Source organism: Rhinopithecus roxellana, chromosome 18 (genome assembly GCF_007565055.1).
Source record: "Rhinopithecus roxellana isolate Shanxi Qingling chromosome 18, ASM756505v1, whole genome shotgun sequence".
In the NCBI taxonomy this organism is placed as follows: Eukaryota; Metazoa; Chordata; class Mammalia; order Primates; family Cercopithecidae; genus Rhinopithecus; species Rhinopithecus roxellana.
In genome coordinates, this window is record NC_044566.1 from 12056072 (window position 1) to 12083330 (window position 27259).

Below are 27259 nucleotides of genomic sequence, written 5' to 3' on the forward strand. Positions count from 1 at the left end.
AATATGCCAAATTGTGAGTAAGTGAATGGATGTTGTTGAAAGTCTGGGGAGTTTTAGCAGGAAGAGCTGTGATAATGTTACAATGCTATGCAGTATACAAAGCAGTCGTTTTAATAAATAGTAAACATGTTGGCAAAAAATTGCGATAAACATTTTAGATGAATAGTTGATAGATTTATAATATACAGAAATTAGGCAAATCATCAAGAAAAGACATCAAGAGCCTAATATTTAAATGATCAGAAGGCATGAACAATTTTTAAAAGAAGAAATGTAAGAGATAATAAACATGAAAATGTTCAGTTTAATCAGGTATAAAACAATGGAAGTTTCACTAGCTATACACTTTGGCCATTTGTACAACTATGTGCAAAATTCCCCTGCCAAATTTTGCGCATCTATATTTATTTAAGAAGATTGTATTTTTCCATCAAATTTATCCAATAGTATATCTTACCACGTATAATTGTAACTGTCAACAGTTTAGCTTATTGCTGACTTTTTCTACTTATAATTTTCATTATGAACAAGATAACAGATTTTTTGTTTACTTTCAAAAATTATCTTTATTTAAACGTGCATAAAAAGAAAAAACTTGTAATTGCACCATTAAGATCACTCTTGTTGACATTTTAAAAATGTAATATATACACTTAGATGAAAAGCTCAACTAGAACAGAAAGAAGTAAATCAAATGTAAAATTCTTACCTTCCCGCTCTCTTCTGTTCCTCTCCAAAGATGACCACTTTCAGTTTCTTTTGTATTATCCAAAAATGTTTTAGCAAATATTTTATTTTTCTTAATTCATGGTTTTTTAAAAAGTTGTGAACAATGGTAAGAGAGAGGACAATTCAACTTTGTCCCGTGTCATTAGACAAAGGGGGATGAAGAGACACGTGTAGATAAGAGAGAATCATTCAGACAGACACCTAAGACCTCCCTGGATAGAGTTTTATAATGCTTCCCAATGGGGTCTAAATGTTCTCAGTTCAAACTGGCAGGTCTGGGCATTGTCCTTCACAATTGGAAAAATACGGCATTTTATCAAACCTGATAAGTCATTCAGATTTTAAAATGTGAACAGAAAGCCCCTTAAAATTCGAGATCCTTTGATCCTGAAGTTAGTCTTCTAGGATGCTATTCTAGGGAAATATTTAGAAGTGCAGGCAGAAATTTATGAATAAGGATATTTATGGCAGTGTTAATTATAAGTAGGACATAACCCAAATGTCCAACTTGGATAATTAACATCAGGTATATCCACATGAAGAAATATGTAACCATTAAAATGTGCACAAAGAGAGTTTAATGACTACCTAATAATATGATTTTTTAGGCGCAACAGAAGTGTGACATAAAATTATATATAAAGTATAATTTTAGGCAGGTAGGAAATCTTAAGCACATAAAGAACTAGAATAAATTATGCCCATATGTTAAGAGTAGTTACTTCTGAGAGGCAGATTAATGTGTTTTCCAAATTTTCTGGTGTAGAAAATGGAACAATATTGTTAAATAAAATTTATAGGAGGCCTTTGATTTGGACTGAGCTCCTCCACTAGGCCCCAACAAACCAAACCAAAATGGAGTCACTCAAGCTAAAGTAAAAGGCTACCAAGTTGAAACCAAGTTGTTTGTCTCACCTTCTGAGAAATCACGGGAGAGACAGAGAAGCCAAATCCCCAAACAGGCCAGTTGTAGCCAGCATGTTGAACTCTCAAGGAAGGAAAGTTTAAAATGACCAATCCACTTTCCTTTTTTGTTTCTTTCTTCAGCTTTGTTTCTGCCTGTAAATACTCATGGCCCTTGTTGCAGAGTGGAGTTCTCCGAACCGCCTCTGGTTCTGAGGGTCGCCCGATTTTCAAATTGTTCTTGGCTCACATACACTCCGTTGAATCAATTTTGTAGAAAAGTTTTCTTTTTATCAATATTCATTATTAGTATGCAATTAAAATCAATATTTAACTCTAAAAAGATTGCTATCACAACAGTTCTCTGGGAAGTCAAGTTTGCTACCAATAATCACAGCAGTAAAAATCTGAAGATCAGGGCTGAAGGCTTTTCTGAAACTTGTTGCCGATGCTCGGCTGGGCTTGAAGAGGTGAAGAGAGTTGCTGAGCGTAAAGCAGTTAAATTACACCATAAAAATTCAGGTCAGATGCTAATATATCAAGCTGTTTTTCTGAAATACTGAATCCTTAATTCAAAATTTAAGCAGTAATAAAAATGGGCATGAATTGCCTACCTCACCCACATCTCTTCAGAATTCAATCACTATCAGCTGTCCCTGGGGATGAAGAATGAAATAAAAAAGCACATTTCCTTGAGTTTTAAGAGATTCAATAGACACTGAAGAGAACATCACTTACTTGTGCATGCATAGACTACGAACAAGCAGGAGATTAAAGAGATCAAAAGCTTCAAACTTTGATGAGGAAGAAAGCTTTCTGTTTAGCCGGGGGTGAGAAGCTGCAGCCGGTAAGACTACCTTTCAAAGGGGCTTTGGAAGTGTAGAGCAAGCACAAATCAAAAGTTTACCACAGATATACAAACAATTATAAACATCGCTTCCCCCCTCCCCAACTTACACTTCCTGGGTAAATAAATGATAAGAGCCGCCATCGTGAATTGACTTCATTTTCGTCAGTAAAAAGGTACATGAGGAACACAGGACTCTCGTAGTTTCCTGGTGTCAACTCATTTTCTCAGTCAAGCAGAAAAGGGAGAAGAAGGAGCTGAGCAGCTGAAGAAATTTTCCCAGACTTGTTTTTCTTAGTTAAGTTCTGATTTCTGGGAAGGATTTGTATTTCTGCTAAGGTCTATGTTCAGAAATGGGCCCCTTTGTAAACAGACTGGTTGTGCTGCAAAATTTTATATGGGACTCCCCCAAGTGCAGGGAAAAGTTGATCCAGGGTTTGAGAAGAAGAGAGTTCGTTAAAAAAATATATAACTTTTTATTGTTTTGAAATAGTAGATTCAAATTTTCCAATTTTTATAACTCACTCAAGGTCTAAATACAAATTTAATTGTGTTAAAGAGTTATGATATGTCACTATTTTAAAATTCCTTCTATTAAACTGGCATTAGAACAATTTAACTTGGTTTTTATAAAGAACTCTAGACTTGTGGGCATGTTGATGACTGCAGGAGCCTGGGACCCTCTCGGAGTGACAGTCTAGTTACTAAACCCTTATGATGTGCTTGGATCTTCACGCAATGGACTGAAGAATGGGAGGATGTCTTTGCAGTTACAGGGCTCGTCAGATACACTCCAGTTGACAATAGTTACTTCTGAGTGTTCTGTATTTCTCACAATAACAATGAAACTCCCATTTTATTATTATATTTTGTAACCAAAACTATACTCATTCTACAATGTGCCCCCTTGCTTTCCTGTCCTGTTTAATTTTTGTGACACCTCTGCTTGATCACTTTTATCAACCCCATGTTTTGAATGGGGATACTGAGGCCTAGCAAGGTTAACTAACTTGCCCAACTTCATCTACATAGAAAGGGAGAAGGTCCACAAAACTAGGTTGCTTTCCCCTACACCCATGAAGCTGTCTTGAAGGACTCACAATAAGAGAGGTGGGGCAGGAGAGTGCCTTCATGTTGCTTTAGAACATAAGATTATGTGCTTCAAGAGCAGAGGGAAGATCAGTTTAAAGGGCCCTATTTCATTTTATCAGATTCGACAGGAATGGAATATTGGAGCAGCCTCAGGCCAGCAATGTGCTGAGATCAGGAAGTGCTTGCTTGCCTGAAGTCGTATACTTAGTTACAGGTGGGACAGGTGTGTACGACCTATTTTGATGCTTGTACGGATGCGGGTAGAACAGACGTCTTACATTCTGGAAAGCGCAGTGATGGAATGGAGAATTGAAGGCTTCCACTGTATTTTGAACCCTAACTCATTTCTTACTAGTCATCTCTGACTTTCCCCTTTGCGTTTTCCACTCCTCTGATAGCTAAACAATCCACGTGTATTGTTCATTATTACCAAGCCTCCCTCTCTCTCTCCCTCCTTCTTTTCTCTCTCTCTCTTCCATTCGCTCACCGTTCCAAGTTTGGCCATCATCACCTCATTCCTCATCACTTTGATACCTCCTAACTGATGTTGCTTTTTTGGACTCTTTTCCACCTGAATTCAGCCCCAACCCATAACACGATCTAATTAATTTTCCTGAAACACTTTGATCGTGTAACCATTCTGACCTCAAAATGTTAATAAGTCCTCCGGCCTGTTGGAGAAAATAAAACTTTTTTAAAGTATTGCATTCAAAGTGATACTGACCTTTGCTGTTAGCTTACTTGGTTACTGGACAAACTATTTGGTAGAAATGCCTTGACGTTTTTGCCACCAAATTTTTATTCATACTCTTTCATGCGGCAAACATGTCTCTTTTCCTCTCTGTCATACCAATCAGACCAAAATTTCAAAGTCAAACGAAAATTAACCTTCCCCATCAAGATTTCCCTTAATGCTCAGGAGCTTAATGATCCAGCTTGGAAAGATGTGTTTACTTGGTCACGAGCCACAGCCAAAGCTGATGGTAACCTTGTCCTGGCCTCAGCAGGAGATGCAGAGAGGCCGGGGATGCTAGCATAGTAAGAATGTACTGGTGGGAAGGAATGGAGGGAGAAAACACAGGGCTGTTAGGTGAAAAAAAATTTTTGAGGATGGAATGGTTTTGGAGATTAATTATACGAAAAGTGGAGAAAAAATATGGGTTTAAGGTCATGAAAGATAAAGATGGCTGTAGGGAGAGGGAAGGAGCCTATAGGTATGGCCGTAACATGGACTGTCATAATTTTAATGAATTGTTTTAGGTAACACTGAAACAGTGGTTATCTGATTCCCACAATACTTGCAAGGGTTTCCATCTCTTCGAGGGTGTGGTGTGAACTTCCCAAAGAAAGGATTATTTTGCATCCTTCAACAGTCCAAAATTCCTTTAAAAATGGGAGACTTTAAGCAGGAAACCTACTACCCTCTTGAAATTGTAGCATAACTATTTCTACTTAGGTGGTTATTTCATCCAGTTGGAGGCACCTAACCACTTTTGGTCCATGCTACCTTTCACAAACCTTTCAGTAGAGACTTTGATCAAATCCCACACAATTTGACCTTATCATTACTAGCAGTTTACAACATATACATATCACATGTCATGTGTTAGTCACAGTCTGTCTCCAGGATTACAAGTCCTAGAGACAAGTCCAAAGTTATAATTTTGAACATTCGGGACCACATACAATATCAAGGATATAGCATTTGTGACTAAACAGTATATTGGAAGAAACTCATGGTAATGGCATTTGGCTAAAGTTAAAAGCTTAGTTTTAATGGTTGTGAAGATCTGAAAGAAACTTGGTTTTTGTTTTCTCCAAAAGTCTTGCTCAGTTAACTGCATAATATCCAATTATGCATCTTAGGAGAACTAAGGGTTGAGAAAACCCAGCTACTATTGGAATCTTTGATTCTACAGAATATGCTCTCCCAAAACCAGTGCTTACCCAACTAAAGTTGTCTTCCCTCTGGGATTCAGTTGATTGTCATAACTTTTGAGCTTGCTTGTAAAGTCACAGAGCCATTACAGCTACATGATGCAGTTTCAAATGTTTTAAAACTCTAATGTTGTAGCTGATTTTGCTCATTATTTGATCAGGAAAGGTAAAAAAATCCTACAAGTCTTTTTTTTTTTTTTTTTTTTTTTTTTTTTTCTTGATGTCTTAAATGAACTGGGGTTTTAATGTTTTTTTTTTTGGTTTTGTTTTTGTTTTTTTTCACACTGTAGCATATCAGCCGAAGCACATTGTTTTTATAGGTGTGGGAATCAGAAGTCACTAAAATATTTGTATCTTAAGGCTGGAAGAAAACTGCAATTATCATTTACTACAAGTAAACAGGGGGCCACCAGGAGTGCTTTGTTTAGTCTGATTCTTCTTTGCGGTGAGGGGAATGTCAGGCTACCCTTCCAGCCACATCTCCGGAACAAATTTGCTACGGCTGCAGGCGTTCTACTCCTATAAAAAGGTGTAAATCATATGTCATAGGTGTGATTTTGCAGTAATCCAAGGGCTGTAGGAGTTTATAAATACAGTTTCCCTTAATTTGTGAAAGATGTCATAAAGATGGCAATTTTCTTAGGTCAGAAGCAAGAATTGGGTTCATTTTTCTTTGATTGGGAGAATCACATTCTCCATTTAGTGAGTCACAAGTTAAGGACTTTATATTGGTTGAATCAGGCATTTCAAGGCCTGACTTTCAATCCTCTACATCAGCATTTCCCAGCCTCAGCACTGCTCACATTCTGGGTTCAATAATTCCTTGTTGGGGGGCAGCCTGTGCATTGTAGGATGCACATTAGAAGCCACTCACACCCCCTTCTCCGTCAGTTGCCATGACAAAATAATGTCTGCAGACATTGCCAAATGTTCCCTGGAGGATGAAGAAATCTTTCCTAGTTAAAAACTACTATTCCAAATTTACTTTATATTTTGGATATTAATTAACTACAGCCTAGTTTGAGGAGCCTCAAATACCTCAGTGAACTTCCTTGAATATTAATGAGGACTAGGGAGTAAAAGGTATTGAGGAACAAAGAGTAACTTTAGTAACAGGAGCATGGGTTGTGAGTACATAAAGGGAATTGTCATCTCTTCTAGAATGGGACCTGGAGGCCTTGTTTTTATCTGGAGCAGAGCACTCCTGTCTTTTGTAAGATTTTAAGAAGTCCAGAATGGTCACATTTCCTGAAAGACCCAGTTTACTTTGATGTGGGGGCATTCTTTAACTTCAGGTGTACGTCCCTATAAAAAATTCACTGGTATGTATGCTGGAAAACCAGGCATGCCACTCCCATTGTGCTTCCCATGGCAGACATCACTAATTAATTCTTGCACTCTTTGATGCTGAGTCTAACACCAAAATCTTTCTCAACACGAGACTCCAGGTATTGCTAACAATATGTCCGAATTAGAATTTAAATGGAAACCTATTTGTCACCCGGGCTTTTAAATTGTTGCCAGTTATTTTAAGGCAGTCGTGGTCAGTGATGAAATACGTTGTTGGAAATATAACCTGCAAACAAAGCATCAAAGTCTAGAATGGAAAAATAACATAAACAGCAAAAAAGTGTGTTTGGCAAAATTACAAATTTTTATAAATTACAAAGACAAAGTTGATTTTTTTTTTGACAATGATGGCATGAAGATTTATTTTCTCAAGGTCAAATGGTCACTTAGGTTAAGCGAGAAATTCGTTAACAGAGATTTTGTGGGTAGCAAGAAGGTCTTCACGGGCGAACTTTGCTCTGGTGTGTCAAGGCTGCCCACCAAGAGCCACGTTTGTGTATAGTCCCCAAAACTGAACAGAAATGAAAGACAACTGTGAAAGTGATGGACCGTCTTCTGGAACAATGGTTGAGAAGGAAGACCCTGGGCATCTGCCTGGGTTGCTGAAATAAATCAGAAAATTCACCCTGAGTCAGGAGTTTGCTGAAAGTAAAACGTGTCTCCAATTGGGATTGACAGTCACCAGATTTGTGGAAGTCAAAAACTCTGTTCCCTTTTATGTCCAAAGGATCTAGAAAACTCTGGAAACTTCTTTAATAGAGAGACTCCTGTAAAATCAAAGGTCTTGGATTAGTTTGGGGGCCTTGCTTCTGAACCAGGAAGTCTGGGAGCGAGTCTGGCGATCTGTGGTGCTATCTAAGTCTGAAACACACTCCCCAGGTGATTCTGATGCATGTTAAGGTTTGAAAACACTGATCTAAGGCTGGTTTATTTAACATTGATTTGCACAGCACTTTCCCCACCCCCACTCAGACTGTTACAATGCAATGGTCGGGGTGGGGCTTGACTGCTTTCCTTGTTGCTTCCTGGGCCATGATCCAGTATCTAAGCAGTGAAACTGATCTGCAGTGAGTAGTGAAGCAGAGACAGGCAGCCACAGGGAGGGAGAACCCAGAGGGCAGTGAGAAGTAGGAGCTTTGCTGGACATTGAACCCCAATGTTACCTGTTATCCATTCACCAGGAGACTTGGAATGCCGGTGACAGGGGTGGCCGCGGGCTTCTGTTTAATACCATGGCAATTCTCTCCTGACTTCTGACTGCTGCCAAGACAGATGTGGCCCAGAGAATAGCCAATAGCCATTGCAAGGAGACTGTTGGGTCTTTATGCCTGATTGGCTGCTTGATCCTGAAGTGCTTTCACACAAGAGTACTTTTATGATCTCATCTTAGAACAAAAATGCCTTTATCCAACTTACTCAGTATGACTGCGTTCAGAGTGACTTTTAGTTTTTCCAGAAATCAAAATCACTCTCGAAGGAGGAAGTTTTGCTGTGACAGAGTGTGATGGTTAATACTGAACGTCAACTTGATTGGATTGAGGGGTGCAAAGTATTGATCCTGGGTGTGTCTGTGAGGGTGTTGCCAAAAGAGGTTAATATTTGAGTCAGTGGGCTGGGAAAGCCAGACCCACCCTTAATCTGGGTGGGCACAATCTAATCAGCTGCCAGCACGGTGAAAATATAAAACAGGCAGAAAAACATGAAAAGACTAGACTGACCTAGCCTCCCAGCCTACATCTTTCTTCCATGCTGATTGCTTCCTGCCCTCCAACACTGGGCTCTCAGTTCTTCAGTTTTGGGACTTGGACTGGCTCTCCTTGCTCCTCAGCTTGCAGATGGCCTATTGTGGGACCTTGTGATTGTGTAAGTTAATACTTAATAAACTCCCCTTTATCTATCTATCTATCTATCTATCTATCTATCTATCTATCTATCTATTCATCCTGTTAGTTCTGTCCCTCTAGAGAGCCCTGACTAATATACAGAGACAGCTGGAAAAAAAAAATAAGACATGGTCTTGAAGGTGGCTCAAGGCAGTGGAGACATGTGGGGAAGCAGAGACTTTCAGATGAGTTCTGGGAAGGCTGAAGCAGCCATGTGAGTGTCCATGCTCTGGCGGGTTAGGCATTGCCATGCCTGGTCATTGATGGGTGTATCTTGCATGGTTTGGTATATGCAAATGACCTCGGAGAACAAGAGAGGAGGGGACAAAGAAACCAAGCGCTCAAGAGAGAAACTGCTCTGTTTGCAGTTTTGTCGAAGACCACCTCGTTAGCCTTTCACAAAACCACTCTGTTGGAGCGAAAGGAACTGGTGATACCATTGTGGTTCAGTGAGTCAGCCCGCTCCCCATAGGCAGGGAACCAGACTCCATGAAATGTTAATTATCTACTAGAAGAGAACAGTTTATTTTACAGAATTTCAAAAACAAAAACTCAATTCCTGAGCAGACTCTGTTATTTGACTCCCTTAACTTACATTGAGATACGCTCAATAAAGGTACATGAAAAAATTGGTCTTTTAAAATGTGACAACGTATGTTCTTTACTCATATGGTTTAGAAACCATAACACCTACACACACAGTGATTGAGTTTCAGTCAGAAAGGTGCTATAAAATGACATTTCCTCCCACCAAGTTTAGATTGCCTATGCAGTTCTAGAGAGAAGTATTAATCTTCAACACAAAATGATCGACTCCATTCCAGCAAGATCACATTGTTCTTTTATTTTCTTTGGTTATTTTATCAGCTTAGCTTCTATTGTTTCTCCAGTGATAAATTGCACTTTTATTCATTTCTTTATTTTATGGAGTGCAGAGTCATAGTAATTTCCTTGTTCCAGTTCCATTAACTTCCTGATAGTATTGTTTAAAGTCTCCAGGCCCTGATGTGTAATCCAACTGTTTCCCTAATATGTGGGAAGCAGCAAACTCCTTGTTTATGTCATAAACAACTCTTGCTATAGTTTTCCTTTTTCTTCATCTTTTCCCATGGAAATTCTGGCATGAGCTTAGCTCAGTATTCAATGGCTTAGCATAAACCTGGTGTATAGAGAGCCTTCCTGGAGTGTTTGAGAACTGAATAGAGTAACTAGGACTGGCCTGGAGTATCATACTTATCCCACCAACCAAGTTAAGCTTTAAAATTTGGAAAAGAGATCACATACACCAGAATTATTTTCATGTTCATATCTCAGTAGATTCCTCAAACTATCTACACTAGATTTTTTTTTTCCACTTTTCTCAAGTCCTTGATTCTACCCACACCTTCCACTATTTCACCATACAAATTAAACCTCATTTCATTGTAGAAATTAAGGTCATCTGACCAATGTGCTTTCAGCTTTCCCTCCATCTCGGAATTCCTCCATATTGCTCCTGTCCTCTCTGCTTCAAATCTAAACCTAGAACCAGCATGGCTTTTCTTGGCCAAAGTGAACCCACTCACCTGTGCTCCAGATGGCACTGTTTAATCCACCATCTCTTCTTTTTCTTTTCTTTCTCTCTCTCTTTTTTTTTTTTTTTTTTTGAGACAGAGTCTTGCTCTATTGCCCAGGCCATATGTACTGCGGTGGTGCGATCTCAGTTCACTGCAACCTCTGCCTTCTGGGTTCAAGTGATTCTCCTGCCTCAGCCTCCCAAGTAGCTGGGAATACCACCATGTCTGGCTAATTTTTGTATCGTTAGTAGAGACGGGATTTCACCATGTTGGCCAGGCTGGTCTAGAACTCCTGACCTCTGCCTACCTCAGCCTCCCAAAGTGCTGGGATTACAGGGATGAGCCACCATGCCCGGCCTCACCATTCTTTCTTTATACTCTTAATTTCTCATGTTCTTTGCCCTCACTATCAACATTTTCCATGTTGGAGAGGTCACTTATGCATTCTGTCTTCATTTTCTTATCTCCTGGTCCATTTTCAAATACAGTGTAAATCTAATTTGATCTCCAAACTCCTCCATCAATGTTCAGAGCTGAGATTCTGGCTTGTGATGAAGCAGGCAGTGATGTGGGAGTGGGAAAACGCAGAGAAAAACTGGAGGTGGGGAAACCTGTTAATGGAAATCATAAGTGTAAGGAAGTAAGAGGCAATGAAGCTCTGTGTTAAGGGTTTCAGGGTAGGAGAGCTTGGGTAGAAAACGCTGTGCCCATCAAATCTTCAGCTGTTTTGCTACTACTGGGGGCATGCTGTGTTTTCAACTTGAATGTTGAAGGAAATGTTGACATTATTTACAAATATGGGGCAAAAGGGGGAGAATCTGAGTACAAGTGCGTGGGGCTAATGAGGAATTCATATTAGGCAAGTTGAATTTGTGGGGATGGTTGGATGATGAGAGACAAAAGCTGGAACTTTGCATTTAGGGCAGGAGAAGGAAATGAGGGTTAAAGACACAGACTTTGAAGTCTACTGCATGAAAGGGAGCCTTTCCACTATAACTGCAAGTTTCCTGAGAAGGGATGTAAATAGATAGACAGAAGATGGCTTACGACAGAGCTTTAGAGAAATTCTGCCAGGGACCGGTGGAAAAGGCCCCAAAGGAGAATGTAAGGGAATAATTCAGGACCCTGTAAACCAGGACTAGTTTCCAAAGAAGTGCAGTCAGCAGAGTCAAATCATGCAGACACTCAGCAGCAGCAGAAATGGGAGGAGCCCCAGAAATCTGGCCATGGAGAAGTCACTCATTCTGTTGTTCAGGAAGAGGTGGCTGGGCCTGCACAGCAGGCTGAGCACTGTTTTAGATAATGGACTAGAGATTCCATCGAATCAACAGTGAATTCTGTCCCTGCCTTTAGGGAATGCACTTTCAAATGATGGTGGCAGAAAATTAATAAGGAATTACAATTCAACTTGGTAAGTGCAATAGCAAAGAAAAAGCAGGGTGTCCGTGCCTCCAATATTAAGTGGGTGGATTTGGGGACCTCTCAGTCCTCTCTCTACTAATAAAGGCTCTGCAACCAGACTGCCTGAATCTCAATTATGGCTCAGCCACTTACCTGTGGGATCTGCGGCAAGTTGTGTCCCTGCTCTCTGCTTCAAATTCCTCATTGGTAGTGAAAAATGATAATGATGATAATAACTATATTTACATTACAGGTTTGTGGTAAGCACTAAATATGTTAAAACATGTAACATATCAGGGCTACCCATGATTAACAGCCACCAAACATCTATGGCACTTATAGAAGCCTTATGACATAGGCATTATGATCACGTGTGTTTCTGCAGGTGAGGAAACGGACGCACACAGAGGCGAAGCAGCTTCCCCAAAGGCACATGGCTAAAAGTGGTTATTTGTCTCCTTGTCATGGTGTTTTGAGGGAGGCATTCCTACATTAGGAATTTGAAGATGGTCAAACATGTGACACTGACCCCGGCAAAGTGGGGCAGGAAGCAGTTTCATTGTCACATATGCTCACAGCATAGGGAAGAGGACAGCGGACAGTCTGCAGGGCTACGAATGGTTCAAGAACAGAGTGGACAGTCAGGGCCTGTGAGAGGTGGGTTTGTAGTAACAAGAAGGGAACTTGGCCCTGGTCCTTGCTGTGGTCATGGGGGTGAGTGGCTTGTATGTATAATTCTGCAGGCTGGCAGGGAACCAAAACCTACTACCCAAAGATAAGCAGGAACTGTGCCTGGTCCCCTGGTGAATTCGTGTTTTTGGCTAGGGGACCTTACCTGTGGGAGCAGAGTGGGGAGGGAAACTTGTGGTCATTTGAAACTTGGTTTTATCAGATGTCAAAGCAGCACTTAATATTGAACCCCAATTTCAGGGCTTATACCTCAGTGACCTAGTGGTGATGAGGACCCAGGTATTCTGGGTCCAGGTCCAGGATCTACACTATCCTGTATTTTCTAAAATTCAGACAAAACATTTTCTTTTGCACACGTCTTACATTCTCCATCTCGACAATGTTTGTTCAAGCCTATCTCTTTGCCTGGAATTCCCTCTTGATTCTCAACTTGGCTTTTGAGATCTTGTCTGCCAAGGTCTATCTCAAATGCCAGTTACTTGGCAAAGCTGCTTTGGTCAGATGTGGCCCCTTCTGTGTTTCCAGCACATTGTACGTGGAAAGAGTGTGCCAGAAAATCATGACTCAGTCTCTGACTTTGCTATTTGTTTGTTACATACTCTTGGGAAAATGAGCTTGATTACCCTTATTTTTCCCATTTTTCCAGCGGGGATAATAATTTCCCTTTGAGATGGTTTTATAAGATTATTCTCGAAAACACATGTATAGTACTCAGTATTTAGAAGTCACACAATAAATATGAATTCCCTTATCTTAAATGACTTTGTATCTCTACTGACCCCGGTATTATTATGCTTCATACTATAATTACTTGTTTGTTTTATTCACTCCCACTAGGCCATAAGCTTGAGACGGTATTTTATACTTTTATCTTCCACATCTTTGTCCCGGTTATTTGCTGCTCACCATCACTTCCAAAGTGAAAGGGTGGGCTGGGTGCAGTGGTTCATGCCTGTAATCCCAGCACTTTGGGAGGCTGAGGTGGGTGGCTCACTTGAGGTCAGGAGTCCAAGACCAGCCTAGTCAACATGGTGAAACCTCATCTCTACTAAAAATACAAAAAATTAGCTGGGCATGGTGGTGGGTGCCTGTAATCCGAGCTACTTGGGAGGCTGAGGCAGGATAACTGCTTGAACCTGGGAGACAGAGGTTGTAGTGAGCTGAGATCACACCACTGCATTCCAGTCTGGGTGACACAGTGAAACTCCATCTCAAAACAAAGAAACAAAACAGGCCGGGCGCGGTGGCTCAAGCCTGTAATCCCAGCACTTTGGGAGGCCGAGGCGGGTGGATCACAAGGTCAGGAGATCAAGACCATCCTGGCTAACACAGTGAAACCCCATCTCTACTAAAAATTACAAAAAACTAGCTGGGCGTGGTGTCAGCCGCCTGTAGTCCCAGCTAACTGGGAGGTTGAGGCAGGAGAATGGCCAGAACCCGGGAGGCGGAGCCCAGATCGCGCCACTGCACTCCAGCCTGGGTGACAGCGCGAGACTCCGTCTCAAAAAACAAAACAAAAAAAAGAAACAAACAAAACAACAAGAACAAACAAAGTGAAAGGGTGACCTCGGTTCTCATCCATCATGGAAGGACCTCTCAGTATGTGCTGCTCTACAAAGCAGCGAGGCCGGCTAGGACAAGCACTTTGTTGTTCTCTTAGGAACACAGTTGCTTTAACTGCAGATAATGTCTTTTATTCCTAAAATGCACATGCCTGGGAGACATACCACAAGAATATGAATCCATGTTATATCACATACATCGATATTTTGGTGAAACTGACATAGCCAATCCCAAACTAGATTTAACTGGAGTAGTTTTCAGAACCTGAAGACGGGCAGGCATGACATGGAAGAAGAAAAGCAGGTGTCAAAAGATGAGTCTTGGGCTTCTATGGTAACATCTGTGTCTTTATCATTTTAACACATAGATTTGGGAATGGTAAGAAAATACAGCTCAAACATATTATTTGTGCTATTTACCCATGAATAATGTAAAATGTATGATAAAGAAATATGAAACTGTCATGGGAAAGAGAGGTTTGAATTTTCTAAAGATTGAAAAGATTTGTGTCACAGTGTTTATTCTTCATTAATGTTAGAGGAATAGATGTATTAATTCATGAAGAGAATGAAAGACAGAATGTCAGGGCTTATTATATTTTTCTTATGCAGTCTCTGATAAAGTATATGATTTGGCATGAACGAGACATCTCATTTCTCTTGCTTTTAGTTTTTGATGAATAAAATAAAAGAGATAGTAATTGGCTGTCTTTAAATGGTAGCATTGGCCATCAAAAATGGACCAAAGGGCATGATAAAGAGGGCACTGGGTTTTGGGGTCACTAAATGCTTGTCTCCAAATAAGTACAAAGTGGGAAAGAAATATTTCCTTGTGGTGCTAAGGTTTTAGAGGGGAGTGAGAATCACTGGCTAGCTGTATTAATTGGTTCAGCATTATGTAATGCTAATGGTTTTGAAGCCTGACTAAGAAATCTCAACTGTCAGGAAAACTGCACAATTGAAAGTAATTATGGAAGTTTGAAGGAATCCAAACCATTTTCATAATCCATTGGTTCTTGTCCAACCAGGGTATCCTCTCTTTTTTTTTTTTTTTGACTGTGTGAAATGTTATACAATTTGCTCTAAAAGTCTTAGATATAATTTGTCCAAATTTCTTCCCAAGTCTTCCATAAGTTATCAGTTAAAAGTTTCCCTTCAACAAATGGATTACGCTGCAGAAATTACTGAAGCCACCTGAAATCCTTTTTGAAACAAAGCAGAGTAAATAATTGTCCCACTGCATAAATAGATAAATGACACAGGCTGCTGACATAATTTGCTACCTATTGAATTATTATCATTTCAAAGCTTATCAATCTTTTTTTCACTGTTCCATTCTATTTTGCTAATGACAGGGAAGGAGCTAAGAACATTTGAATTAATTATGCAAATAAATTCATATTAATCTTTCTAGAAGTTGGGGTGCTCATTTTAGTATCAGTAAAGCTATTTCCATATCTGTTTGTGGAGATAATAGATGACAGAAAAATAGGGTATTATAATAGACTGAGAAAAATATCTTTGAATTACAACAAATACAATTTAATTTAGGCTTAACCCAGGACATTTCCGTCTGGTAGATGAAGGCTGTAGTTTTTTGGACCTTATTTATAGTCCAATTATGAATAGACATGGGAAAGAGGAACCTGGGGTGGGGTGGAGCATATTAATGAATTTTCATGCTTTTCCTTTTTTGCAAAAGTGAAATATGTAATATTTAGAGTTATAAGTAAAATTTTGGGGAGGCTTATCAAGAGTCTTCAGAATCATTTTTCTAGAGCCGTTTCTGAGATGAGGATCAGCAGACGTCTCATCTGACTGATGTAATCAGGAGAAGCGGCCGCGGGCCTGACGAGTAATATTCTGCATTTCTATGCTGGGCTAGGGGATGGGGCAGGATTCTTGTGCAGACAGAAATAACCGGACAACCATTATCGCTTCAGGACTGAGCAGGGTAAAGTAGAAGCCTGCAAATTATATGCTTGGAAATTCTCTTGGCCAAAAATCTTCTAGCAATAAAACTTTTGTGATAAGCCTCTTCTCCAAGTTTAGTATTCTTTTGTTATTAAAACTGCTTGGGAAGATATAGTTAGTTTAACGTTCTGAGGAAAACTTACATTCGTTACCAACTTCAAATAGAAAACGGAAATATTAGTAAAAGAGAATGAAGACTATGAACTAAACATTTCAATGAGTGTTCAATATAAACATAGTTATATTTTTGGAAGGGAAAGTGTGGAAAAGTGTTAGAGTCATAATTACAAAGCCTACATTTTTCTGGCATACGGAAGAGTCAAAGATTGATGTGTTAATCTAAAATCTGACTGGTGTTTGCGGGCCAGAGTGAATAGGGGCTGAATCTCTATCCATCTTTGTGTTCCCAGGGTCTAGCACAGGGGCAAAGAGTAGGGTTTCCATGAATGATTGCTAGGCAACATAAATAATTTTAAATTACAGGAAACCCCCAAGCCTGATTCTAGCCAATAATGCCAACTGCACTTCCTATTAAATCTTTTATTCATGCACTCAACCCCTTTTTCAATTGAGTTGTTTGAATTTCATCTCTTTTTGATACTATGTTTATGAAGTCATGGAATCAATTATTTTGTTCTTAACATGCTTTTTGGTACCAAGATATTATACATGACAGTGAAAATGGGGTAGAAAATCAATGTCAAGTAAATGACTTTGTGAGTGATTGACTACACGCTGAATCCAATGGATGCAATGTCTTACCCCCAAAGGCTAGAACATTGGAGGACAGCATGAAGCTGCCCCAGAAGATAGGTTGATCCACATCTGACACAGAGACTGCTGAGAAGTACACCTGTCCTGTGTCATTCATAGGCCCAAGGGGAGTCCTATGAGGTCATTACTAACAGTGACACCCAGAAAGACTCTCTCATGCTGTCAATCACGGTTGGCTGTGCCTCAGTTGATGGGTGCCCAAGTGTCTTACCTGGGTGAAGCAGACTGGGTCCATGTGGTTTAGGCTCTGTATTTCAAAGGAAAACACAGTGGCCTGGTAACTGAAGTGTACATTGAGCAGTTTGTTGAAAATCAAGTAAACAACACTACTTAAGCAACAACAACCACCACCAACCTCTTGAATTTTTTAGTTTGTTATAAAGGTATCATCTCTATCTTCTGCCCCTATTGTATGGTTTTGAGAAGAGAGATGAGAAGGTATAAATTCTATGAGGCGGGGAGCATTCCTGTTTTGCTCATTGCCATATTTTCAGTGGCCAACAGAGTGCCAGACATACAGCAGATACTTAAGCAGTATGTGTTGAGTGAATATTGGATAGGGTGAGAGAAATATGGAAATAAAGCTGAATATTTGGCTGGGTAATCAACACTTGGATATATATTTTTTTCGTCTTTTCTTGCATTGATTTTCTCTAATCTTTTAAACCTATTTTTTATGTACCTTATATGTTTAAGGTCCTATACAAGGCACTTTGAAGTTCTTGGAGAGTTTCCTCATACATTTGTATTAATTTACTTATTTATCCACTAACAAATATTTGTTGTTCATTTAACAAAGTATGTATCACTATTGAATTTTTTTTCTAAAAATAGTACCATTTTAACTCTTATCCTCTAATGAAATTATAGTTTGGAAGCAAAGATCAAGCAGTAAAAAATAGTGAGAAGGTTCTAAACTGATCAAAAAGATGTAATAACATGGACCATTAATCCCACAAAGTAGTGTATTCCACTGAGGAATATTAAATTGTAGAAAGAACGGTGATATTTTATTATATCACCCTAGACACTGTCAAAGAAGAATAGTTGATACCAAATTGGCTAAAGGAAGATTTAATCATAAGATCTTTTGAGAATAAGAAGTTTGAATAGATGATATAAAAATACAACTTTTGACTGATTTCATTGCAGTAGTTAATATAAATAGTTATTATGCTATGTGACCTAGAGCCCAGTAAAATAGAATTTTTTAGTCTTGAAGTTTCAGATTACCTTTATGCCTTAATAGGTTTAAAAGCTTAAAACATTTGACTTAACCAATATCAAATACCTCTTAATGAATATAAACGATTCAGGAAGAAAACAAGACTCCTAATAGATTCCCGTTTGAAATTGGAAGGTACATTAAAGTCATTATGTCCAAATTTCCTATCTTCTGGAAAGAAAATTGAGGTCAAGAGAGGGCAAGTGACTGATTCAGCATTGCACATGTAGGATACCTGGCTTCTACTATAGTTTTCTCTGCACCATACAGCCATACTTCCATTGCACATTAATATACTAGCTTTCTAGTCCAATACAATCTTGCTTGACTTTGAACTGTCTAACTTAATGAATTTATCATGTTATTCCCATATTGACTCTCAAGACCAAAGCTTTCCCCACATCAACAGGAATCTACCTGAACCCTATTGCCAGATAGGGTTTGTTTTGAGTACAATGAAATATGACTAGTTGGAAACTTATCTGAATTTAAATGTGATTGGCTTAAAGAGTGGAGCCAATATTTCTTCTCATTTATTCCATTTGGGGAACCATGTCATAGATAAGGAGACTGAGGCCCATGGAAGGTCTGGGAGTAAGTGTGTGGCAGAGCTGCTATTGAAATCCCAGGCTACATCCTCCACCTAGGATGGGTAATTTTATGTGTCAACTTGGCTAGGCCATAAAGTCCAGTTTTGTTTGGTCAAATATAAATCCTAACATTGCTGTGGATGTATGTTTTAGATGCGATTAAGATTTAAATCAGTAGACTTAAAGTAGATGACCCTGTATGATTTGGGTAGGCCTCATCCAATCAGCCAATGGATTTAAGAGAAAAGACTAAGGTTTCTTGAAAAATAAAAGAATTCTCTTCAAGTGTTGAACATAGGATTTCTGACTGAGTTTCCAGCTTGCTTCCCTGCAAAATTTGGACTCAAGATCGCAACATTTTCACTCTTCCCTGAATTTCCAGCCTTGGGGGCTGATGCAGGTTTTGGACTTGTCACTTCTACAACCATATGAGCCAGTTCCCTAAAGCTTCTTTCTCTCTGTCTTCTGTGGATTCTGTTTCTCTGGAGTACCTTGACCAACAGTCCTTGCATGCTCTTTCTGTGTACTTTTTGATGTCCTAAAGCTAGACTTCGAAGTGAGAAAAAAAAAAAAAAAATCCACTATGGAGACCATGAGCCGTTGCAGAAAAACTAGCTGCAGAGCTGTGACTCCATTTGAGAGGAAGATACCCGGAGAGGCCAAGCCTTACCCAGAGATCAAGGTGGCAGCATTGGAGCCAGGTTTTGACAGGCGCAGCTGCAAATGCTCACAGGACAAGCAGCACTGGAAGAGAAATCACCAGAGCCCTCCACGAAGCCCCTGATGGGATAGATTGGATTTAAGAACAGCAGTATCAACAAAGAGCATTTTCAGGAAAAGAAGCTCTGCATTGCTTGTTTAATTTAAAAAAAAAAAGATATATGGGAAGACATTTTGCAGAATGCCTTTTTAGAAGGAAAAAAAAAAATTCTTCCTACCCAAAGTAAAACATCAACACTCTTGAATAGAAAGGAATTTAGATTCTGAACTAAATGGTTTAATGAGGGACAGATAATAAGGAGTGTGAATTGAAACTAATTGGTGTTTCAGATCACTGAACTGGTTGAAAAACCATTTGTGATGAGGTCTGTATAAGTTAACAGTCGCTTTTAAATGCCTAATTAAACATCGTTCTGTCCCTAGTGAGAATAAAAAAATGTATTGTTGCTCATTGCTCTATACTTAACCAAATAATTAAAGTGGGTAATCTGAACAGATTTATTTTTTGTGTGTGGTAAAAGCTCTTTTTTCCCCAGAGTAGGCTGATGTAGGTAGCCCTTGGACAATGACACATTGTGTCACATACAGACGAGAATGCCACCTCGCAGTGAGCACGCATAATGGGATAATGTGAGAAAAAGGCACGAGATTCTTGTTGAACAAAAGGAAAAATAAAGAGACAAGGTGAGAGGTGGCTGGGTCGTGGCTGATTTATTTTTACTCTCCTGAGAGTAATAATTAAAAGGGTATCAATAGGAGGATTTAAAAAATTATGCTATTTGGGCACTAAGGATTAAGGGCACGAGTGTTTGCAATGAATTATATTCGAGAGAGATCAAGGTTTAATACTTGTAATTTCATTTTACTATGGGCTGAAGCCCTCTGGAATTCAATGAAAAGGGTGTTAAGAGGATAGTGGGACAGATGGGGGACTGGAAAGGGGTCAGAAAGGCTTGCTCTGGGGCTATCACCTGTGGAATCATTTTCTGGGTTTAGAGATGGAAAAGCTGGTGTGGAAATGGAGTGATTTCTGAAGGTAAGTGTCCAGGAGGAGCAGCCTACAAGGCAGAGGGAGTCTCATGGCATCGGCTTTCCTTCCATCTCTTCACTTCCCACCTCCTTCTCTTCCTCCCACTGCAGTTTCATGCCTTGGTGTAAAGCAGGCCATTTCTCTATGGTCTAGTTTTGCACCCATAGCTGCAAAACAGTGAAAGAAAAAAAGTTTTTTCTATAATTAATTTCCCTAAATGTTTTCAAGGTAGTTTATTTGACTCTGCCTGAGCATAAGGTCAGGGGAATATTTTTTTCTATAATTCCAGAAAACAAAACAAACAAGAACCCAACACCAAAGGTGTTAAGAAAAAAAAAAAAAAAAAAGAATCAGTTAGATTTTTCAAAAATATATTCCAGTAAAAACTCTAATGTTACTTGTGCAACTCTTTATTGTGTGTGGAAACATCGTCTGATGGTGCAGGTGCTAATGAGTGACTTCTTTGAGAGGAGAACATGAAGAAAGGTGGGGAAAAGGAGCCAGGAGCCTGCTGGAAAGATCAGGGTGAAGGAAGAGGTACTCACAAGGTTACCCTGTGTAGGCTTCACCTGCCTCTTTCTCCCACTCTCACCTTTGCTGAGAACCAAAGTCTTGGTGGCAAGTTCAGGTATTCAAGACAGTAAGCTCTATCTATTATGTACGGAGCCTATATATTTATTTAGATTTGCATATTTGTGTGTATATTCATTACTGCTTTTTTTTTTTTCCTTAAAGACAGAGTCTCACTCTTTTTCCCTTAAAGATAGAGTCTCACCCTGTCACGCAGGCTGGAGTGCAGTGGTGCAATCATGGCTCACTGTAGCCTTGAACTTCTGGACTCAAGTGACCCTCTTGCCTCAGCCTCCTGAGTAGCTGGGACTATAGACACATGCAACCACATCGGGTCAATTAAATTTTTTTTTTTTTTTTTTTTTTTTTTTTTAGAAGTGGGTTCTCACTATATTGCCCAGGCCGGTCTCAAAGTCCTGGCCTCAAGCAACCCTCCCTCCTCAGCCTCCCAAAGAGCTAGGATTACAGGTGTGAACCAACTTGCCCAGCCCATCTGTTACTTAATGGCATTTCCTTGCTCTGTTCCTCTAATCAGTCATTTGCTTCTAACAGCACTCAGGGTTTCTTGTATACGATTTGCACTGATGTCTATTGAGTCGACCGATCAATAGCAGTCCTGGCTTCTGAGATAGTTGGTTTTGCAGTCGGCCTCAGGCCATGCCAGTTTGTTTTCCCTTCTGAAGCGGATTACGACATGGGTGCTTTGGCTGTCCTACCTTCTTGACCACTGCTGGGTCCGCTGCTTTAAGCCAGTGGGCCCACCTGTCTGGACATCGAGGTGTGACTTTTCTTTGAGAAAGAGTACATTTTTTCTCAAATCCTAATTTAAGCCCCTGTGGCTTAATTGAACACCCACCCCGCCAACCCCCCAACAACTGTTGGAACAAAGACTCTCATAACCAATGTTTCAACTGTATTGTTCTGAAGCTTTATTTCCATCTTCCTCCATGCAGCAAAGTCCCAATAAAGTAAACAGAAGAAAAGAGCTGGAGTGCTGAGACCAAGGGCTAAAGCTGGGAGACTGAAACAGTGCAGACCACCAGGGCATGACTCATTTCTCCAGCTTGGAGCCGCTGTTGTACCTGGGGTCTAATCTGGCCTGTGTCTGCCTCCTTCTTGAATAGCCCAGAGAATTCATCTAAACAGTCTTCCTACAGCAGCTGCCCACTCCGGGTGATCAAACAGGAGTTCCAGACCAGTGTTGTCTCCTGGGACATTGACATAGCAGCCAAGTTGATTGGTGCTGGGGCAGCCACAGTTGGTGTGGCTGGTTCAGGGGCTGGCATTGGAATGGTGTTTGGCAGCTTGGTCATTGCTTATGCCAGGAACCTGTCTCTCAGGCAGCAGCTCTTCTCCTGTGCCATTCTGGGCTTTGCCCTGTCTGAGGCCATGGGGCTCTTCTGTTGAATGGTTGCCTTCCTCATCCTCTTTCCCATGTGAGGCTCCGTGGGGGTCCCCTGCCTGTGCGTGCTGCTGTGACTCCATACCATTCCTGGTTCTGCAGTGTGCTAAGCTTTACCATTAAACACAACGTTTCTCTAAAAAAAGAAGAAAAAAGAAAGAAAAGAGCCAGTGGAGTGGAGGCTGTCCCACCCCCACCTCCCATGCCCAGGAGAAGGGCCTGCTGGCCTCAATCACACTGGTCACTCCAGCACGAGTGAGGAAGAAGAACCCTGTAAGGGCTGTATGGGAGAACGCGTCCCTCCCTCAACAAGGATGGCTTCCCCCTTTCAGTGTTGGTTCCCAGAGCCCAAAAGCACACCTGGACTCAGGCTCTCAGCCCTGGAGAAGCCGCACTGCCACTCTCCTGGAGTGAAAACAGTCCAGAGATGTGATCTACCCGAACAGCTTTAACATACTCCTCTACCGTATAGAAAGGAACAAGGGCTCAGCGACAAAACTGTTGGGAAGCCAAGAATCACAGAGTTAGTTCAGTCATATGGGATTCAACACTGGAGGACAGTTTTGATTATATTTCTCTCACATTTTACATACTCAGTAGAGGCTGTGAAGGGTCTGAAGACCTTCTGTTCTGCCAGGGAAATGGAGGGCTTGATGACCAGGCCCTGGGGCGCTCAGCTGAGAATGACTCCTGCCATCAGGACCCACCTCTTGACTTTTCCCAGGAACTGACGTTTGTTCTCTCGCTTCTAACTTCCCTTTATTTCCCAGCGTTACACACTCTTTGATGATCGAGCTTCCTTTATGATCTGTGCCCTGTGGAGTTCTCTCCAGACTAGATGAAGAGTTGAACAGGCTTAATAAATCATTAATATAATACAAAATATTTGAAATAATAATGCCACAATTTGACTACTAGATTATATCTAGACAGCTAGAGAGAAATTTAAATACTAAGGGAGTTAAGTGAACACTTTTACAACTAATATGATTTATTCATATATTTTTCGAAACAGTAGATGATAAAGCAGATATGGAAAAATTCCAAATTACAAGAAGATTAAAAATGATTTCTCGCATATTTTATTTTTAAACACATTTTTTCAGATACTATAATATCTAGAGTTAATTATTTTTGTTATAAATTGCTAAACATGTTTAATTTCTAAATATGAAGTCAGAAACCTGCAAACCAAAGGTTTGTCATTTAAAACGATCAATTATTGTTTTAGACATATTTCCTTGAGAAGTAGAAACCTAAAATATACAGCAACTCAACTGTGCTTAGAATTGATGAAGCTGAGATTTGATGAAAATGAAGTTCATATGAGGAACATTTTTTAAAAATTTAAAAAATCAAGACAAATTGAGTCAGTACTCACTCTTTTATATAATACTACAGTACTTGTGCTGATTAAAAATGGAGCTAACTGTAGGGTAGAAGTTCCTTTAAATTAGAAAATAATTTCTATGAATTTCTAGTTGTTCCATGGTGAATAATTTAGAATACTAGGGTTTCAATATCAGTAAATCAGCCTAAGGACTGGAGTAGGTATCATGAGGGTATTTACAAATTATTCCTGTTTCTTGAGGTTTAAATTCTTATGGAATTCATACATGAACACTTTACAACTGTGAAAGTGTGGGCTTCTTTATCTCAGGTTATGCTCAAGGAAACAATTATGTGAGCTCCGTGCAAAGTACTAGACATGGAATAAGTGGAGACTCATATTATTAAAAACATTAAATAGGCCTTTCCATCAACGAATCCAAGGGATGAAACTCGAATATTTTCCCTTCAGAAGTTTCCTCTGCCCGTTCTATACCTTGCTGTGCTTCCGCCCGTCCTCTTCACAGCTACAAACCAGAACATTCTTCCCCAAGGATGACGTAGATCTCTCTACGTAGTGAAGTCTTTCTCCGTGTCCATGTCCCCTGGTAGAATTTTATAATTGTTATAATTTTCTTTATTGTTCACTAACTGAATTCTTAGTTACCTCATGATTAGAGTAACTCTTGTGAATGCAATTTTCCTTCCCTTATATTTTCTAGTTGCTTTACTTCTGGAAAAATTTTTGTCTATTTGTGTTGTCCCGATGTGTCTATGTTTGCTTTTCTTTTATGGCTGACATGGATCTTTTTGATGAAAAAGTTTTCTAGGTGAGTGTGTATTTTTATCTTCATAGTTATACCTTATCCACAGCTTCAAGCGAATGCCTTATACGTCCAAATTAAGGAGCTTGCTCCAAAGGAAAAAGACACATATGGCTTGATTTCTATTTTCTCTCCTCCTTCCATGTCATCAGCAGCTCAAATCCTGCCCATGTGATATGTGAACAAACACCAACTTGTCTGTTTTCTGTTCTTTCTTTCTCCAGCCTCATCTGCCAAGCTAGAGTATATCTTTCAGGCATTCCTAGCTGCACTGTTCTGTGCTCATGTTCCAGGGAAGTTACATGTTAGTTCCCAATCATCCTGATTTGATCTAAGTGGTTTTGTATCTGACAGTCGTGTAAGTTTGAGTCCTGACAGGTTCTGTGTCAACAGAGATTCATAGTGGCAGTCAGAGAGTGGCCCCAAAGATGGCCACACCCAAACTCCTGGAACATGCATGTTGCCCACCGTGCATAGCGAGAGGGCCTTTGCAGATAGAATTAAGGGTATTGTATTAGTCAGGGCTCTCTAAAGGGACAGAACTAATAGGAAAGATGACTGTATGAAGGAGAGTTCATTAGGAAAATTGACTCACATGATCACAAGGTGAGGTCCTACAATCTGTAAGCTGAGGAGCTGGGAAGCCGGTCCAAGTCCCAAACCCTCAAAAGTAGGGAAGCTGACAGTGTAGCCTACAGTCTGTGGCCGAAGGCCTGAGAGCCCCTGGCAAAGCACTGGTGTAAGTCCAAGAGTCCAAAAGCTGAAGAACTTGGAGTCTGATGTTCAACGGCAGGAAGCATCCTGAACAGGAGAAAGATGGAGGCCAGAAGACTTAGCTCGTCTAGTCCTTCCACGCTCTTCTGCCTGCTTTATTCTACCCACACTGATAGCTGATTAGATGGTGCCCACCCAGATTGAGAGTGAGTCTGCCCCTCCCAGTCCACTGACCAAATGTTAATCTCCTTTGGCAACACCCTCACAGACACACCCAGGAACAATACTTTGCAACCTTCAATCCAGTCAAGTTGATACTGGATATTAACCGTCACAGATATGGTTCTTGAAATTGGAAAACCATCCTAGATTCTCAGGGTGAGCCCATCTACATACATGAGTGTGTCCAAGGGCAGAACCTTTCCCTCCGTGGTCACAGAGAGACATGACAATGGGAGCAGGGCTGGGGAGAGATTTGTTGTTGCTGGCTTGAAGGTGGAGGAAATGGATCGTGAGCCAAGAATGCAGTGTTTCTAGAAGGTGGAACAGGTGGGCAAATGGGTTGTTTGCCTGAGCCTCTAGAAAGAAACAAGACCCTGCTGACAGTGTTAACCCAGGGAGGCCCGTGTCAAACTTCTGTCCTCCAAGAGTATCATATAATAAATGTGTGTTGTTCAAAGTCCCTAAATTTATGGTAATTTGTGATGGCAGCAGTAGAAAACTGATACATTGAGGTATTGGTCTGCTTAGGCTGCCATCACAAAAGACCACAGACTGGGTAGCTTAAACAACAGAAATTTATTTTCTCACAGTTCTGGGGGCTGGAAGTCCAAGATCAAGGTGCCAGCATGGTCTGGATCCAGTGAGGGCGCTCTTCACGGTGGGCAGATGGCTGCCTTCTCACTGTGTCCCCGTGTGAGAAGCGGGTAGGAGAGGTATGCTGCCTCTCTTAGGAGGTAATTACCGTCAAATGAAGTCATAAGGGCCAGGCCACAATGATCGCTTAAAGGTCCTGTCTGCAAATACAGTCCCAAGAGGAGGTAGGGCTTCAACATATGAATTTTGAAGAAGCACAGTTCATTCCATAGCAATCGATGTAAAATGTTTCAAAATTTGTTTTTTCTTCCTTTCAATGCTGTGTTTATGTATGTATCTGTGTTTCACGGGGTGGGAGACATGCACAGGAATAATTAGTACTTGTGATGATATAGATCTTTAAAATATTTTTAGATATTTTAACATATGATTTAAAATGTAAAAATATTATAGTAAAGCTACAGCCACCCTGTATATTCTTTAAAAATGCAATGAGTGGATGTTAAATACTCTCACCAAAAAATGGTAACTGTGTGATATAATGTATATGTTAAATAGATTTTACTATTCCACAATGTGTGTATGCTTCAAAATATCATGTACATGATAAATACATACAGTTTTATCTGTCAATCTTATAAAAATTAATTTAAAAATTCAAAAAATTATATTTTGCATTTTAAACTTTTTGTATAAAAATAATTTTATTTATAAACATTGTGCAGAGAGTTTTCTGTGCTCCTCACCCAGCTTCCTCTATGTTCACACCTTATATAATCATAGTACAAGTAGCAAACTGAGGAAGTGAATGAGGATATGAGGCTATTGGCTGAATTACAGACCACATTAGAATTTTGCCAAGTATTCAAATTGTCTGTTTTCTGTTCCAGGATCCATTTCAGGCTCCCATATCAAGTTTAATTGTCCTGTCTCATTAATTTCGTCCAAATTGTAGCCATCCCTCACTTTTCTTGCCTTTCATGTCCCGACAATTTTGAGGAGTATGAGTCAGTTATTTTGTTGAATGTCTTCAACCTGGGTTTATTGTTCCTTTTATTTTCCAGGGAGGAATCTCCCAGTGTTTGTGCCACGTTTTGATCTGACTTAAAGCTGCAAACACAGCTGAAGCCTGGGCCATCCACAGAAGACCTGGTGTTCTCTTTCTCCAGGTGGGCATTTTGTATCTCTTAAGAGTCCTAGACTGAGCTACATCAGTAGACCTCTGCATTTAAAGGGAGAAATTCTCATCTGAGGATCCCGATTCCTCTACTGTACTGCAATTTCACTACTCTCTCCAAATATTTCCAAGCAAATTTAAAACAGCTGCATGCCTGAGAGTG

General features: G+C 40.1%; 1 pseudogene; it reads left to right on the plus strand.

Annotated features, from left to right (window-relative positions):
* The first annotated feature begins 19097 nt into the window (after positions 1–19097).
* Positions 19098–22274, plus strand: LOC115894613 (annotated as a pseudogene).
* Positions 22275–27259: the final 4985 nt, after the last annotated feature.